Source organism: Thermobia domestica, chromosome 13, assembly GCF_964235325.1.
Source record: "Thermobia domestica chromosome 13, izTheDome1.hap1.1, whole genome shotgun sequence".
Lineage (NCBI taxonomy): Eukaryota > Metazoa > Arthropoda > Insecta > Zygentoma > Lepismatidae > Thermobia > Thermobia domestica.
In genome coordinates this window covers 7908021-7925601 of record NC_137466.1, presented here as the reverse complement: position 1 = coordinate 7925601, position 17581 = coordinate 7908021, and the positions used below count along the sequence as shown (strand labels likewise).

The window sequence follows — 17581 nt, the reverse complement described above, 5'->3', positions numbered from 1 at the left end:
GTTTTTAACTAAACTTAAAACTTGCTTTGAATTTAATATTTCGTGAGTCACTCTATTTTGAAGAATATCAGATACCATTTTCATAATCCTTTGCTGTGATTGATAGTACGTAAACATTGCAAGCAAATAGTTTTCTATGCTAACTACTTTACAAAATCCTTCTTCTATCTGTGATTTCATTTTCAGCATAGTGTGTTTGACTGTTAAGGCTACATTCTGTACAATTTTAACTTCATGATTAAAAGCTTTCTTGAGATTTTGAACTTCTGTTGTTAGCAAATGATCATGTTCCTGTAACGCATTTACAGATGCCTTTAATTGACTGGTTTGATAAAAATTATAACCTGAAAGACCTAAAGATGTAAGACCAAGTATCCAAGATACAATTGATCTACGATTACGTTGTTTAGGTACACAATGAACTGAATTGTTCGAAAATTGGAAAGCACATGGTATAACGTCTCTAATTTCTGCAAAAAATTCTCTTTCATGTTCCAATAATTCTTGCCTGAATTGAGTCCAATCTGTACAACTATCATTGTGTGGTAACGTGAAATTAATATCCAAATGAATCCGAAGTGTAGTATAGATGTTCTCTGCATCATGAACTGCAAAGCCTGCTTGCGAAATAGCAATGCCTAGTTCTGCTAAAGTTATTTGTTGCTGAGGGTCAAGATTTAGCTCACAGTAGCTACTCATGGACCATACAAGAATCAGAGTCATGGAAATCCAATTCATCTGAAATGAATAAAAATTTCCACTAAGCGGCTTGTTGAAAATGAAATCTCAGATTTAAAATTTATTTATAGGATGTTCTCTAATCTAATATTTACTTTACAGGATCATTTTTTTTTTCTCTAATGTTGATTCGTTTCTCTAAGTGTGGAAGAAAAATCCATAATTCCTAATCTAACCCAAAAGGATAGAATAGAAAACGACACAATTGAAAATTATTAAATTACGTTTTGATATTGAAATTTAGAAAATGTTAACATATTTCTATGTTAACTTCCGTCGATTGTCTGGACTTGGTTGAGGTTCAGCGTCCAGAATTCGCTGAAGCATATCAAAACGCAAAATAATAAGATAGTCCACCACCAGTTAATGCCTATACTAAATAATGTTATATTTCATAAACTTTTTTTTTTTTACACTAACGTTCCCATTTGGCAATTGGAATCTTCGTAAAACGGTCGTAGTCTTCTAATGTCAAATGAATCCTCGACTTCTTCCTTTTTCGAATTTCGATAGCGAATTCGATACGAATTTTCATTCAATTTTTCAACAATTGTCCCTTGCGTCCTAAATTTGTTTCCAAAGCAAGCCGGAACTCCTTTCTGCGGGTTAACATCTTGGATTAGGACTTTCTGTCCTAAATGAAATTTTTGATCGGAGTACTTTCTCTGAAAGTATTGTTTCTGCGACTCAAATCTCTTAGAAAGATTTTTCGCTGCAATCTCCCTCGCATCCTGTACATTCTTAATTCGGACTTCGTTCTCCACGAACTTGCATGGAAGATCTAACTTCGCATCCAACATCGTTCTCGCTTCAAACCCAAAAAGAAGGTAAAAAGGCGAAAAACGGGTACCTTCATGTTTGTGGGTATTAATACAAAATGTTATATTTGCCAAAGCCGTGTCCCAGTCATTTGATTTCTTGTTTACAAAATGCCGAAGGCATGTTTGTATTTTGTCGTTAAATTTCTCAGCTAATCCAATGGTATAGCTACTAGCTGTATTCGCAAATTTCAACTTGATGTTGAATCGTTCTGCCATTTCTTCCATGATCTTCGATTTGTGAGATGTCAATCTATCTAAGTAAATTAATTGAGGAATACCAAACTTGAGAATTATTTCCTCATAAATGGCATTAGTTATCGTTTCTGCCGTAATGTCAGGAAGACTTTTAGTCACCAAATATCTTGTACAAGCATCCACCATTGTTAAAATGTATTTATGTCTGTGTGTAGCCGATAAGGGAAAAGGCCCACACTCGTCGATCACTATTGTACTCATAGCAGAGTATGCTGGATAGGTTTGTGGATGTAGAGGTGTTCGACCAGATCTTCGTTTGTTCACCTGACAAGATATACACTGCTGACAACGTTTCTGTATGTACTGCTTTAAGGCTGGCATGTAAACTTTCTTAACTGCGGCTGAATACGTTTTTGAAAAACTTAGATGTCCCCCTCCTAGATTAGAAGAATGAACACAGTCAAAAACATAGTCTCTTAAAGAAGAAGGAATACATAATAAATAATTAATTCCTCCAGGATGTTTTTGTTTACGAAAAAGGCGTCCGTCCTTGATCTCAAAGTAGTACGATTGTCTTTCCGTCTTCGCGTCCTTCGGTTCTTCTCCTTCCAAAACTCGGATGATTGGACCGCAAAAAGAGTCCTCCCTCTGAAGTTTGCCGACATCAACGTCCTCCTTGAATGAAATGAATGTATTCAGGTCTTCAACATCGAAGTCCTCTTTTGTTGGTTGATTATTTGTTTCCCTGGAAAGTACATCTGCCACATTGTCTGAAGACTTAACATGAATAGGAATATACTGATATTCTGCTAGCTGTAGTTGCCATCTCGCTAACTTCGATGGTAGGTTAGGAGTATTTTTCAAGTAGGTAATTGACCTATTGTCACAAAGCAATTTGAACTCTCGACCAATTAAGAATACTCTAAGCGCTTTGAATGCACTTAGCACTGCGAGTAACTCTAAAGAATAAATGTCCAAATTCTTCTCACTGTCTCGCAAATTCCTGCTGTAGTAGGCTATTGGATACCACTTCTTATCTTCATCGCATTGCATCAAAATTCCACTCACAGATTTTCGGGAAGCATCTGTGTACAAAGCTAGAGGTTTCTTCGCATCGTACGGCTTCAGTATGGGTGTCTTCATCAATTCTGATTTTAACCTATCAAAACTTCTCTGGTGTTCGTCTGTCCAATGAAATTTAACATTTTTCCTCGTCAGTTTTTGAAGAGGGTCCACTATTTCTGCATAGTCCTTGACGAATTTCCTAACATAATTCGTAAGTCCCAAAAATGATTTTAATTTTTTAGTTGATGTAGGTGTCTGAAATGTTTTGATTGAATTAATGATCTTGTCCGAAATTTTGTAACCAAACCTGGATAATTCATGTCCTAACGCTATTACTTTATCGTGGATAAACTTACATTTCTCAACAGAAAGCTTCAGACCTACATTACGCAATCTTTGAAACACTTTTTCTAAAATCTCAACCATCTGCTCCTGAGAATTCGTTGAAATCAGGACGTCATCCATATAACACATCACATGTTCAGGATAAACGTTCGCTAAACACATGGACATAATTCTACTAAATATTGCTGGAGAATTTAAGAAACCTTGGGGAATTGAACGATAACGAAATGACCCGATTTGAGGCAAATTAAAAGCTGTATAAGGTCTAGATTGTTCTGCCAAAGGAACACAATGAAATGCATTCTTGATATCTAACGAACAATAGTACAGTCTTCCTCCTATAGTAGATAAAATGTCATGTATTGGTGGTAAAGAGACGGATTGTAACACTGCGTGAGAGTTAAGGAGACGCGAGTCCAAACATAGACGTAAATCTCCATTTTTCTTCTTTACAAACAGCACGGGCGAGTTATATGGGCTTTCACTATATTCAATAACTTTTTGGTCTAAAAGAAGATTGATTTGTTCTCTAATTTGTGGTCTAAGGGCCGCAGGAATGGGATACTGTCTTCTATAGAAAGGAACCTGTGTTTTTAATTCTATTACATGCTCATAATTCTTAATTCTCCCTATAGAATCCTCTGACCAAGCAAACACGTCGGCATACCTATAGCATAAATCAATCAATTGTTCTCTAATCTCAGGTTTAACCTCTGTACCAACATCTAGTTTTGTACTATCAAACATTTTCTGATCTTTCAACAACTGTTCTGAATCTACATCCTCTGACTGTACATTGAAACATTGAAAATCACTTAAATATGCCAAATCTTCGGCATACCCTAAAATCTCATTTTTCGCTAACGAAATTGAAGACACAAAAGGATTAATAACTTGTACAAAGTGTTTGGGAGATAAAACTGTCCTAGGAATCAAAATTCCTGTCTTGTCTTGTAACGATTTGTTTGGTTCAAGTAACCATTCTTTTCCTGTCTTTGAATTCGCTAATTTTACTTCAACAAATTGTTTCGTTCGAGGCGGAATAGTAACATCATTAACCAAAACAAACGCAGGGTTCATACTATTACAAACTAAATTATTAGCCTGTGGTGATAATTCCTTTGAAATATCTCTGTTATCACTTATAGCAAACCTAGGAGGTTTTCCAAATCTACGTAGCAACAAAACATTTCTATTCAAGTCTATTTGTGCTCTCTGGGATACTAAAAAGTCATTCCCTAACAACATGTCTTGGGAAAAATTGTTTAGCACGCGAAAAGCATGATGAAATGTTCTCCCATTAATCTTAAAACGAACAATTGCTATTTTATTTATCAAAAGAGAATTTTGAGTAATTCCTTTTATGCGTGTATCAATATTCAAAATCTTAGCCTTTGGTGAAACTAAATCTTCTCTAATTATTGATATTTGTGAAGCAGAATCTAACACAGCGTGAGCATTCTTATCTTCTATTAGTATTGGCATTAAAATCATATTGTTTTGAGTGGTAATGGAGGATTTTACAACGTGACCCTTGTTCCCGAATACTGCGTTATCTGTAAATGTACCTCCCACATTTACAGACATTACGCGTTTAAAGACTGCTTCCGCAATAAACATGTATCCTCTGTGTGAAAACCATGACCACAAACAGAACAAATGGGATGTGTTTGTGCCTGAGTCGGATAATGTTGATAATTACTACCATACATAGGTGTTTGGAACTGGTAATTATGAAAATTACCTCTAGGATAAAATTGATTTCTCGACTGGCCTCTAAAATTTCTATAGTTACCACGGAATCGACCTCTAAAATTTCCTCTTTGACTAGAGTTATGATTCTGATTTCCTCTATTTTGTCTGAAAATGTTATTCCCTTTTCCTTGAAAATTCTGTCTGTTTTTATTACCATTGTTTTTATTACTACTATTACTGTTATTCTGATCAGATTGTTGCTGACTAATCTGTAAAGTTAATTTCTCTAACTTTTTCTCTAACGACTGCAATTGATCGGAGCTAACTGGACTTTGTGCCTGAGTACTTGATTGACTCTGCACTTTCGGTTCACTAGCCTCCTGCTTAACTAACTTTTTCTTTTTCTTCCTTTTTTCCTGATTGTTCAGCGGTTTCACCTCTACTTCACTATCTGACTCGACCTCGGAAGAATCTGCTGTTAATGAAGTTTTCAACTTTGGAAGTACGGACTTCCAAGATTGTTTCGTAACGGAAGTATTACGTTCGCGTTTTTCCCTTCTCTGTACACGGGCTTTATTTTTCTCAAGCTTAACTAAAACACCTAACATTTCTTCTACAGTTGTAAATTCATATACTCCAATGCGCTCTAAATAATAAGGTTGTAATGCAGAGGCTATAAGAGCAATCACCCTTTCCTCTGACAACTTGTCATCAAATCTCTGAATCAGCAAAAGCATGTCATATACAAAGTTCGTAACTGGTTCATCAGGTTTTTGTATTCTTTCTCGCAATTGATCTTCTATGTCTAAACCTAGTGTAGATCTACCAAATTCCTTAAAAATAAGTGTCTTTAAATTGTCATAAGATTGTGGCTCTTCACTTTGTCTCTGTAAAAATACCCGTAACCTTTTTCTAAATTGCCCTGTAAATGCTAACGGTAACATTTCCTTTTTCTTAGTTTCGTCCCAACCATTGATCCTACATACGTCATCATATTCTTCCATAAATAAACGTATATCATCACCACTTTTGACATCGAACCTCGGAATAGGCAACAAATCTCGAGCAATCTCAACCTTAACCGAATTGTTTGCCGGAGTTTCTGTATTCGTTCCTTGATTCATTTTGCTGTTTAGCCTAGTATTATATTTATGTGGAAATCTTGTTTGCGTTTGCGCTGACTTTTTCTTTAATTTCACTACATGTAAATGTATGTCATCTAACAATTCTGTTAACTCATCAATGGGCATGAGCAAAATAAGGCAAGAAAAATAATCTTTTAACTTAAATAACTAATATAACATTGTACTCTATGTAATATAACCTTAAATTCCTAAACCACCTTAAATACAACCTTAGCACTTAAATTCTAAAACGTTTAAATACACTTTGAAATATGATTGCACACTCCCGCGTTTGGAGAAACATTACAATACCGAAATCAATTTGAACAGTGAATTTCAACATACAAAATAGCTTGTAACACTGTCCAAAAGACCGCGCACTCCACCATGCTAAAACCTTAAAAATAGGTTTGCAATCTACCTCAAACGTGACCGGTTTTGTGACGTAAAAGGCAGTTAGAAACTTCTGGAGGCATGTCGAACGGAGACCTCTTGTCTGGGTCGCAAACCCCAAACAATTCTCATACATGAAAACTACTGAATGGCCTTAACATCCACCCAGTTCCTCCAAGAAGTAATTTAAACTAATGCAAGTCTTGGGGGCGTAGATAGCGTAGCTCAGAATTAGAAACATGGGAGTAGAATTTCAAAGATAAAATTCGACAACACAGAAATAATTTAGAACAAGAATTTAATGAACTGATCTTGAATGACTGAAAAACTACAGAGCATGATGTGGACTGGTATGACTTAAAGACTAGAGAAGACAATGCATAATCACTTACTTTTGATAACGATGACGAGCAGAACCTCTGATGGACAGAATGACGGAGTGACAGAAACTAATTATGAATAATTTGACTCGCAGAGTTTCGGCGTCAAAATAGAACTTCTCCTACCCGGAAGAGAATCCGGTAGTATTTATATGATTTTTCCGTCATGTCAACATTCTTGCACATTCTTTCTGAGTCTTCCTAGTTCTAGAAGTCATAGCCGGTCATTTGCATTGTAGAAGTCAAGGCACTCTAAATTTTCCATTGGATTATGAATCCTAAAGAATATTCAAACTGCCTCCACTTCATACATTGCCTGTTTTATACAAATTTTAAAATCCAATTAAATATTATGTTTCTTTACATTGTGGTACACAATACTATAATCGGTTTGAAAATATCCTCTCGTCCTACCTTCGCATTGAAATCCCCTAATAGAATCTTCATATGGTATCGCGGGAGTTGGTCAAATATCCGTTCCACTTCTTCGTAAAAACTATCTTTTATATCGTCACCCTTATCTTCAGTTGGAGCATGTACATTTAAAACAATAATATCACACCACCGTCCCTTAAGAGTAATAAAAGAAAGTCTGTCAGTAACAAATTCAACCCGTTTAATTGCTGGTAATATTCGTTTGTGAACGAAAAACCCTGTTCCTAACTGGTGATTTTTATTTCCTTCCCCGTATAAGAACGTAAAATTTCCGGAATTCTCAGATCCATTTCCTTCCCACCTAACTTCCTGAACTCCTACTAAGTCCATCCTGTATTTCTCTAACTCACTCGTTACAGATTTTAACGCGCCTGCCCTATAAAGACTTCTAATATTCCATGTTCCAAATCTCATGTCCATTTTCTTTTGCTGATGTTGTGCCAAGTTATCAGTCCTTGTCCGAGGCTTTTGTGCATGTTTCTGAACAGGTACCTTTTTTTACAGGATGAGGGTGTTAGCCTTACCCAACCCCCCAAGCTGGAGGACCACTCCTAGTCGTCTGTCCGCGACTGCTTATTCAGTATATTCGCAGCTAACCTCTATATCTAGAGGCCTTCTCCTCGATCCGCAACCTGAGGACGCGCCATGCCGTGGTGACAGGAACCCACGTTACACGGTACCACAACATACCACAACAAGAATTATAACTCTACCTGTCTCCATAGGTGAATGGTGGGGCTTCGGAGTCGACAATTTTCCATGTCTTCTACAATTCATAAATTGTACTCCCGTCTTTGATGGCCCATTACTTGGCGGGAAAATTTTTTTCGACAAGACAAAAAAAAATATGGGTCTCTTAAAAACATGTCTAGTTGCTATAAAAAAAAAGTTTCAACAATATCTGAGATGGTGATGGTACATGCTCTGCCTGAATTGAAATGGAAGGCACCATACCTAAATTGGTTTTTCATTAAGCGTAGGGTATATGGAAACTACTGATAATCCTATTTCCTGCACCTTATAATCCATTTGCCTATTTTCTTGAAAGTTTTAATTATTTACCTCCTAGTTTGGAAGTTGGTGATACTTAAGTATATTTGAAGTACCGAAGGGTGATTGGATCATGTCCTAATACCCATTGGAATTAGATTAAGACTGTATAAAGTAAATAAATTATCGTGGTACCGAGGGATTGAATTTTCATGAAGTTTTAAGACGTAACTCATACAAAACAATATTTCTGTAAGTGAAATGCATTTTCTTTAGGGGAAGCATATGCCTTTGAAATGTTTGCCAAATTTAATTTTATCGAAATGCAAAAATATTTTTCGAAATTATCTAGCGTTATACTGTAGGAAGTTAGTATTTTTATCTAATAACTAACAAGTTATTTTTTTCTCTATTCTTAGTTATCTTTAATGTTTAGCAATAAACATCCTGAATTGCTGATCTGAAATATCATCTACCTATTAAATGGATAACTAAGTTTAGTGGTCCGGGTCAGCCACATGTAAAATAGAATTGAGAAACAAAAATTACAGTGCTTCGCATTTTAACTGCTTTCTATTATAATAATTGCTGAAGCTTGTGTTTATTATATGGAGCGCTCAGAGCACAAGGCAATCAAGCCATAGAGTTGTGAAAAAAATACACATACAATTTATATTGTAAGCTTACATGGAAATTTTAAATCTGTATGGTATCCTTAATTATATGTAAAATTTTACAGTTTTTTGTCCACCGAAAAGTACCTGTAATTCAATAAGGAAATGATTATATATGTTAATTAAATTGAAATTCACTGTAATTTGACCCATGACAAACACTTTACCATTTTATAACGTAAAGGTCAGATCCACCGGTACTGTAAAGGAGCGATGCTTGAGCGATTGACCGTAGAAATTCAAACCTCAATTAGTAATAATTTCACGTGTAAACTCTTTAGTCAGTGTAGAGAAGGGCGTGGATTATGGGTTAGGGTTGATGACGATGGGTTTCGGTGGGTAGTGGGTCATGATGGGTCGTGAGTCACAATGGGTGAGTTTTCCTTGATCCACGCCATCTCTGCAGCGCGTGCATCGCTGTGGTAGTGATGATGATGGCGATAGTGATTAAATGTTATTTTACTGTTTAGTGGTGCTATTTTAACATTTAGATGTAAATGTTTAGCGTTTCTAGTAAGAGCTCGTAATAAGAAAACTGAAGGCTATTATATTTTACTAAGCGTATGTCCACAAGAAAAATTCCTTTAAAACAATCTGCTCAGAGTCAGAGGAACATATCTTATTTCAATAGTGTATAGTACGAAACTGAATTACTATTTTGGTTAGCTATCCTGTCATTTGTGTAGTGTTGAAACTCATTTTGTAATGTCTTGATTACTATTCGGTAATATTTTTACCATGTTATTATTTTTTCTTTTAAAATCACATACTTTCCTCTCTCTTGTAAACCTATCAAAATGAAGTTGCGTTCCTCTGGATCTCATGGGACGATATCTATAGGTAAGATACTTGACGCATAGTATTAGAATCCTAAAGAACTGAGAGTATAGTATAGATCACTGGCGCAAATCCCGGGGGGACATTTCCCCCCAATCTTGGATCTGGGAGGGACTCACCCCCCAATAATCTGACTTAAAAAGTGCTTTTTGGGATAAGTGTGATGATTTGTCTGACTGTCACAAAGGAATGTAAGACGAAATTGATTTTCTTGGCTTTTTCATTTTTTAAAAAGAATCGCATTCTGTAGTCTTTCAAACTGAACTTCGTGCTGTAGTGCGTTTAATAGTCTCATCAATATGTAATTCCACTTCCGCTACTTGGGCACAAATTGCAATAAATGCCCGAGGAGGATATGCCCCTCTCCTCATGCTGCGAAGTTGTCAAGCTGTAGGTACGGGCACAAATTCCGGGGAAATGTGGAGACATGTCCCCCCCCCCCAACATTGGAACTCAAGGCTCTCCCAATAATCTGACTTAAAAAGTGCTTTTTGGGATAAGTGTGATGATTTGTGTCCGACTGCCACAAAGGAACGTAAGATAAAATTGGTTTCTCTTGGCTTTTCCATTTTTAATGAAAATGAAGGCGCGCGACTGTGCGTGACGTAACCTGACATGAAACCTTATCTCCTCCTCTCCCCTAGGCCCTAGCACACAAAGAGTATATAAATTATCCAGTATCAGTAGAACCCATCTTTTCAGTAAATGCGCACGTAATCTACTTGCAGTATCAGCCTAGGCATCTACTCATGCTTCGTAAGCTAACTTACTCTATAGCGTGTGGAACTCGTAGATTCAATGCCGCGTTCACAAAGGCCCTACACTGACTTCTATCCTTAGCCAACTGGATCCAGTTTCTACTTTGTAATCCAATCTCTGCGAGATCCATCTTACTATTGTCTTCAAATCTGCGGCTTGGTCTTCCTAATGGTCGTTTTCCGATTGGTCTTTCAATTAAACCTTTGAAAGCGTTCCTACTTTCTTCCATTCTGGCTATATGTTATGCCCACCTAAGTCTCCTAGACTTGATGACCCTAACAATGTTTGGTAAGCCGTATAATTTACGTAGTTCCTCATTACGAAGTTTCCGCCATTCCCCATTCCCGTTCCCCTTGGGTCCGAATATTTCTCTGGGAATCTTGTTCTCAAATACTTTCAGTCTATGCTCTTCACTCAGTAAGCGACCATGTTTCGAAACCATACAGAACAACAGGTATGATTATCGTTTTATTTATTTCATGCTTCAAATTCCTCGACAGAATTCGCGACAACAAGAGATTTTGAACGGAATAATAACACGAATTCCGTTTATAGTCGACATTTAATTTCTTCGTGAATGTGATTTTCGTCTGTTAATATTGATCCTAGATATTTCAAAGTATCCACTTTATCAAAAGTATTATTTAATATTTTAACGACTCCATAATTTGCCGTATTACGGTCCAGACGCACTTCCATGTATTTAGTTCTCTCTGCATTTACTTCTAAACACTTGTCCCTGCAAGCGTTTAATAAGACCTCTGTATTTCTTTCTATTGTTCTCCTATCATCCCCTATTAAATTTACATCATCAGCGTATGCCATAACCTGGTGAACACCGTTCAGCTCTATGCCCTGGTTGCTATCTTTGATTTTCCTTATAGCGTATTCCAGGACAAAGTTGAATAAGAATGGCGACATAGCATCTCTTTGTTTCAGGCCATTCTTGACGTGAAAGCTCGTGGACAAAAATCTTCCTACCCGGACTTTACTTTGGGATTCATTTAAACATGCTTTAATTGATCTAATTAGCTTTTTTCGGTATTCCAAATTCTGTAAGAACGTTGTACAATGTTTCTCTCGTATCAGAGCCGTAAGCCTTTCTAAACTCAGTAAATAGTTGATGTACCGGGGTATTGTATTTAAACTTCTTTTCGAGTATTTGGCGAATGGTAAATATTTGGTCGATAGTTGATCGATTTCGTCTAAATCCACACTGATAATCTCCAATAATTTCATCTGCGTATTGGGTCATTCTTGCTAATAGAATGTTTGAAAGGATGTTGACAGAAGAGAAATGCCTCGATAATTATTACAGTCAGTTTTGTCGCCTTTCTTGTGAATTGGAACAATGATTGATTCTTTCCACTCTTTTGGCAATTTTTCCTTTTTGTAGATAAGGAAAATGAGTTTGTGCATCTTGTTCTACAATTTTTCGCCTCCAGCTAAAATTAACTCAGCCGGAATTTCGTTTACACTCGGACATTTGTGTCTCTTTAATTTCTTTATGACGATTTTCACTTCTATTCGGTTGGGTTCTGGAATGTGCGGTTCTGCGGTGTATATCTCCCTTTCTCCACGCACATTAGTTTTTGGCTGCGTGTTAAGCAAATCGTGAAAGAAATCTTTGCATCTATTTAAAATGCTGTCTGTATCAGTGAGAACTGATCCATCAGCTTTCTTTAATATAAGCACGAGGTTGATAGCCTTTCTTAAATTCGTTGATCCCTTTATACATGTCCCGAATGTTTTTATTTTTACTATTATCTTCAAACTAAATTTTAGCTTTGAAAAAATCGCGTTTCTTTGGATCTTTTTTTTAACAATTTTAACGTTGATCTTTGTGGATGCCTGATGTCTAAGAAATTTTGTGTAGTTATTTAATTCGGATTTTGTAGCCAACGTAATTTTGCCTGTTTTTTCTTCTTGCTAGTTCGAACCATGGTTTGTTCCTACGTATTTCCGCGTGTCCCAATTTGTCTTTTGAGAGAGGATGCTTCCTAAGCAAAGAAAAGAATTCAATTGCTGGAATATTTTTCTCCATAATCTTAAGGTTACATCTGTTAACTAAAGAGTATGACATGCGTCAGATTTCTGTAACGATTCCTGTAATGTTATTGAAATTATAATCATTTTGCTCAAAGAGTATTGTTGCATCATACATAATTGATATTCTTTCTTCATTGTTTTGGGGAAGTCATTATTTATATTATTATAAAACAATTTTAACGTGGATCTTTGTGGATGCCTAATTAGAAACATACCAATTATAAATATGCATCTATTCAGATTTCAGAATGTGTTCAAGGCAGTGATTTGTAATACTGATATGTACTACTATTTCATCTACATCGCCTAATATATAATATACTCTACAACAGTTGATCAGATTCATCTACCGTAGTATGAGTACCATCTCTCTTTTCTAGAATAAGTCTCAAATCTGCCCACCTCCCAATGTTGAAAACAACTAATGGTGTATTTAGGATTTTGTTTCGAGGGGCTATGCCCAACACAAGAAAGGAAGTGGGCAATTGCCCACCTGACTTACGGAATTAAATATATTTTAATTTATGCATAAATTGAAGTTACAATGGCAAGAATTGCAGATCGATAAATCCTATATGATATGATACAAAAATTTCGGAGTGAATCTAACCCTTTATTCTATTCATACAAAAAAAAGGAAGCATCCTCTTGGCCTTCCCAATTTACCGGGCTAATTAGTCCCCCGTTTTGGTTTTCTTTAATTTAAACATTTCCTTCTTTTAAAAATACCTAAACGATATAATTTTTCCTTTGTTATAATAACTAAAGTTCTGTCCTATTGATATCCGCGCAATTTTTTTTGTGGAACACCAGTTTCTCTTATCAACTCCTCTTAGTTTTGGTGTTACTGATGACGGTCGACTTGAATCAGAACTGACAACGGTCGATAAAGTATGATAGGCGAAATGAAAGAAAGTAACGTCAAAAAAAAGAAACAGAAAAGTAGAGAGGATGAAAGAAAGAACAATTAACAGGAAAGTAGAAAGGATAAAAGAAAGAACAATTAAGGACGCAGTTCTTGCATGGAATTAAATTTGACAAATACAGTAATATTTCTGAACAAAGAGCATAAGAAAATGGAAAGTCAATGACATTCTTAGAAATGGTAAAAAGGATTATTGTTGTACGTGGAATGCGAAAAACTAAAAATTTGGGGGGGGGGGGGAGCGTGAGCCCGATAGCCTCCTATATATGAAGACAATTTTGCTCCCCTGATCCTTGACAGCATTGTTTTTCAACTTCATAAATATTTTGAACATCGCTTATATATACAGGGTGAGCACAGAAACAGTACCTGATTTTAAAGTGCCATATAATTAACATTTATTTGAATATTTACATGAAACTTTGTACAGAGCTCAGTAAACTCAAAGGATTTTAATATCCATCTTTTTAGAATCCTAGTTCTGAGTAGGGTAGCTAGCGGGCAGTAACATCGAAAATGGCGTTCACCCCACAGCAACGAAGCTGGTGCGTTTTACAATTTGCAAAAAAAAAAAAAAAAAAAAAAAAAAAAAAAAAAAAAGAAAGCAGTTTTGTAAGAGTACAGCGTGATTTCAAATGACAATTCAATGCTAATCCACCCACACACAAATATATTGTTAAGTGGCATAGAACGTTTATTGGGACGGGGTGCATTTGTGATCAAAGAAAAGGACATTCAGGGCGACGTCCAGTCTCCAAGGAAACTGTGGAGCGCGGATGAGCAGCCGTCGTACACAGCCCACAGAAGTCTACACGTAATGCTAGGAGAGAGTTGCAGATGCCACAAACAACAGTAAGCAACATCTTACGCAAGCGTTTGCGGTGTTACCCGTACCGACTGCAGTTGGTTCAGAAGTTATACCCACAAGACAAGGTAAAGCGCCGTGAGTTCTGTGAGACTATGCAAAATTTCATGGAGGACGACGAAAACTTTCTGACGAAGATCATTTTCAGCGATGAGGCGACATTTCACGTAAGTGGAAAGTTGAATAGACACAATGTAAGGATATGGGGAACCCAGAATCCTCATGTAACTGTAAATGTGGAACGCGACACCGAAAATCAATGTTTTCTGTGCAGTATCAGAGCGTCGGGTGCACGGTCCGTTCTTCTTTCAGGAACAAAGAATTACAGGTGAAAGTTACTTAGCATTGCTACGTAACTGGTTGATTCCACAACTTAGTAATGCAGAGATAGACGACTTCGTTCTACAACAAGATGGAGCGCCGCCCCACTGGCATCGTGCTGTACGCAGGTTTCTAAACGAGAACCTCCCAAACCGATGGATAGGGCGCTCTGGAGTCAATGATCAAGTTCTTTGCAAGTGGCCTCCAAGATCACCTGACCTCACTGTTTGTGACTTCTTTCTATGGGGATTTGTGAAGGACAAAGTGTATGCACCTCCACTACCTGCAACTCTGAGCGATCTTCAAGAATGCATCAGTGATGCTGTCAACTCCATCACACCAGACATGCTTCACAACATGTGGTTGGAGCTAGATTACCGCCTCGATATTTCCCGCGTTACAGGTGGCGCGCACATCGAGTGTTTGTGATTTCAATTAATGCTACAAAAACTCTTTGAGTTTATGTATCGGTGTTCAAAATTTCAGCAAAATATTCCTTCGCATATTAAATTTACACTAATTTGAAATCTGGGACTGTTTCTGTGCCCACCCTGTATATATATATACTATGGGAACGGTTTTACCCGTCCCCCTCAATGTTGAAGACAGAGTTGCGCCGATGGTATAGATATTACTGCATGAAGTGACATATATATATGGCACGATCCATTCCCTACACACTTTTAGGAAAGCTTTCCATACTACACAGTGTACTTATTTCTCGTCGGAATTTAGGGGAAAATCTAAAATTCAAGTTTTAATTCATTTTTCAAGTTCCCATATGAGGATTTTCAATACCGATTATTTATTTGGTCAATGTTCCGTTAAGGGGGTCCAGTGCCTTTGACACCACTTCTTTCTATTGATTTTCGTTTGGTTACATAATATAACGTTATATTAGGTTAGGTTAGGTCTAAGTTAGGTCAGGTTAGTTTAGCTTAAGGGGGTCCAGTGTACTTTTGGACCCCCTTAACAGAAAATGGACCATTTATTTTTTTTTTTTCGCTGAAAAAAAAAATCATGCGGAAAGAGGTTAACAAAGAATAGGGAAGGCCTGAAAAGAAACAGCGGTAATTGTGGGTAAGGTATAATAAAGTAAGAAAAATAGTAATACAACGCCGGAAACAGGTTCATGTGTGTATATTTCGGGACCGCGATCTGAGCAGCTTAAGCCTCGTTGGCAAAACCGACTTTTCACTATCCTGGCTTAGACGTACGCCCATCGTCGCTCACGCGTCTGTTTCCTTCGGACGCATCCACGTCCTATCGCGCGGGCTCACCAGCTTCTTTCTGCCGTAACTCGATTAGATAGCGTTAGTGCTTTCAAGTGGCCACCTTGCAGTGGTTGGATTGTATATTTTGCACTGCAAATTTTATGACACTCATCCGGAAGCTGTATTTATACGCAAATCATAAAATAGTTATAGTTACTCAACAATTATTTCTCGTGGCTCTCTTGAATCTTATCTATGCCAAGTGATATTTTTATGTCGCCCAGTGCAAAACTTTTAGGATATGGTAATAGTATACATGAGAACTCCCTGATCTGCGTTTCTTCTGTGTTCTATTACCACTTCTACATGAAATACCACAAATTTTCTACGTAGTGCAATAGTAAGAAGATCCATATACACAAGACAAGCGATATGCGTTAAATTCCCCCCCCACACACACACATAGTCACAGATAAAGTACAAGGGCACTACACATGCAGGTATAAAGTACATGTACGTATCAGTCGATAAGTAAATAAAAGTCGCTTTGTAACCCCCTTTGTAAGTTCGTACATACTCAATGAATAATCCCTAAAAGTATGAGCGTCCTGCTCCTTCGGGAACTAATGCAGCTTCATGTATACTATATCCACCCAACAACCCCTGCGGGGCTTCTAATCCGTTCCTTTCACTACTACTACTGCTACTCTTCCTACTACTTATACTATGGATCCGTATAGTAAAACTGTACGTTATATTTTTCAATTATTTTTCGCTGTGCCAAAAGTAAACCTGCACGGATGCAACTCCTTCCTTAACGAATACTACAGGCAGTAAGAGTGTATTCCCTGCTCACAGGAGCTCACATTTCACGAATATAAGTATGACACCGTAAATTAGTATAGCATGGGAATACATTAAAAAGTTACAATATTACCTGTGTTACCTTAATGTCTGAATTTAAGAAATTTGAAAAACGGTACAAAACAAATACAATTTTTTTGGTACAATGCTACCAGTCATATTATTACAAGCAGTGTGAGCACCTAGCAAAAATATTTCGTGCAAACCTAGGCAGAAAAAAAGTACTAGATCTGGGGAAAAATACTTAAATTTTATCTGCTGCCTTTTCACCCTATTTATTCAATTTTATGATATTATTAAATCTTATTAGAAGGTTTCCGGCAGCTCCCCCTCCCCTATGGGTGGGGGAGTGACCCCCACATTCTTGAAAAAACCCACAAACCGTGCAAACCTCTTACACCCTCCCAATTTTGACTTAACACCCCCAAACTAAAAATCATGGTGGAATCCCTGCTTAATTGTCGTACTGTAAAACCATTAAAGTAACACAAGTATGACAAATACAGACGATGTCGGGGGGGAAATAAATATCATAAAATGGGCTTATTAAGAAAATCGAGTTTTAATTCCTTAACCCTTTAATTGATAAGCATTGATAGCGTTACCATTAAAATATTTCGTTTGCTTTTATGGTTAAACCACGTCTTCCTGATCATAATTTCGTAACTTTTAAAGTATGTTTGTACTTTGGTTACAAAATACAGGATGTTTACTTCAAAGCAACATTGCCATAAAATAGTTCTTATGAGTTGCTACTGAGCAGCATTGCCCTATTATGGTAAAAATATCATAAGAATATTATAAGTAATTAGCAGCAGTTTCGTTAAAATATCTTCATATAGAGTAAGAAACCACAAATAAAAAAAAAAAAAAAAGAACTTTCCGGAACGTA

The 17581-nt window shown here is 36.7% G+C and overlaps 1 protein-coding gene across 2 annotated transcripts in view; it reads right to left on the bottom strand.

Annotated features, from left to right (window-relative positions):
- The window catches only part of LOC145668006 (uncharacterized), a 76834-nt gene extending 59938 nt beyond the window's left edge, over positions 1 to 16896 (bottom strand). The window contains exon 1 of one of the 2 annotated variants that reach the window (XM_081735454.1): positions 16763 to 16896. The gene's annotated coding sequence lies outside the window, so the exon portion shown is untranslated. The remainder of the gene's footprint in view (positions 1 to 16762) is intronic. The other variant, XM_081735455.1, reaches the window with a different exon arrangement.
- Between the last annotated feature and the right edge of the window lie 685 nt (positions 16897 to 17581).